Raw genomic sequence first — 1,306 nt, 5'->3', positions numbered from 1 at the left:
GAAATCCATCCAAACACGGGGGGGGGGAACAAAGCTTCTATTCACTTGGGAGTATTTCTCCCAGCCCCAAACACATAGCATGAAATAAGCAGATATAAGAAGTCTCTTAAGAATGAAAGTCTTATCTGTTTCTTGGAGGGAAAATCTTCTCAGTTCCTAGTACAGCTCCCTTCACTCAGGGTGTGTCAGCTTCAGATTTAGTAGTTTTCCCTGTGTCTTGAAATCAGCTCTGCTGTGTCTTCTGGCAGAGCTCAAGACATGTGGTGTCTCCAAAGGTCAGCTCACAAGCGAGCTAAGGAGTCACTTCCTGTCTCAACAGACAGGCTTTTGTAAGCAATCTAGATCAGGCAGGTGGTGTTTATTAATTGACTACCAGCAGTTAACCACCACACTGCTAGATTAAAGGCACATTACTTGAACAGGGATTACTCCCGTTACATCCCCTATCTGGGGACCATATATTAAATGGATTTTTAGAACAGGGAGATGGAAGAAGAGTTTGCTCTGTCCACTCCACGCATTGACCTGGTATTGCAGTACCTCCAGGTCCGGTGCACTTCCCTTTGGGGATATCTGACTTGTATGAAAAAATAGAAATAGAAACAAACAGCGGGCAAAAATAGAAGCATCCTCTCCTTTTTTGGCTCTTTCTTTTGCAAAGAAAGAAGAAGAAATGACGACAAAATAAAGCCTCCTTCTGTTTGCTGTGTCCTGTCCGTTCTTTTGCCTGGCTTCCTACTTTCTTTTAATTCAGCTCGCATGTAGCAGGAGTGCTGCCTGCTGCCTAATTCAGTCCGAACGAGCAGATACCTAAGAAACTCCTGTTGAAGCTGTATCCAAATAGCCTGCATAGGAAACACTGCAGCAGCAAATGCCTGACTTGCTGGGTTGATGTCACAATGGGTGGCTGAAATGCCCTGAACTGAAAACCCCAGCCACTGCCTGCTCGCTGCCTGAGTTTCATGGCAGCCCAGACGAGTCGGTGAGCAGAGAAAAAGTGGGCGGTTCCTATGCAAATGAACAGGCGAAGACTGGTGCCGGAAAAAGAACTGGAAGCATGTGCCTTTTTGGCTCTTTGTTGGCTTTGTGGGTGGTTGCTTTTCATTGCTACATTGAAAGTCTTTGGCTTTTGCATCCATCGTCATCGTCGCCGCCGCTGCTGCTGCATAGACTCCCCGGAGCTGTGTTGGAAGGACGGAGTGACTTGAGGCAGGCATGCTGGGGGAGGAGGAAAGCGGGCAGCAAGCAGCTCCCTCTGCCATTCTCCCAAAAGCGTAGTGCCCCCAGCCATCGAACGGCGCTCCGG

At 48.1% G+C, this 1,306-nt stretch overlaps 1 pseudogene; it reads left to right on the top strand.

Moving 5' to 3' along the window:
* Window positions 1-438: 438 nt before the first annotated feature.
* LOC142500326 (U2 spliceosomal RNA) lies at window positions 439-562 on the top strand (annotated as a pseudogene).
* The last annotated feature ends 744 nt before the right edge of the window (window positions 563-1,306 follow it).

Source organism: Ascaphus truei, chromosome 7 (assembly GCF_040206685.1).
Source record: "Ascaphus truei isolate aAscTru1 chromosome 7, aAscTru1.hap1, whole genome shotgun sequence".
Classification (NCBI taxonomy): Eukaryota; Metazoa; Chordata; class Amphibia; order Anura; family Ascaphidae; genus Ascaphus; species Ascaphus truei.
This window is presented reverse-complemented; position numbering and strand designations above follow the sequence as displayed.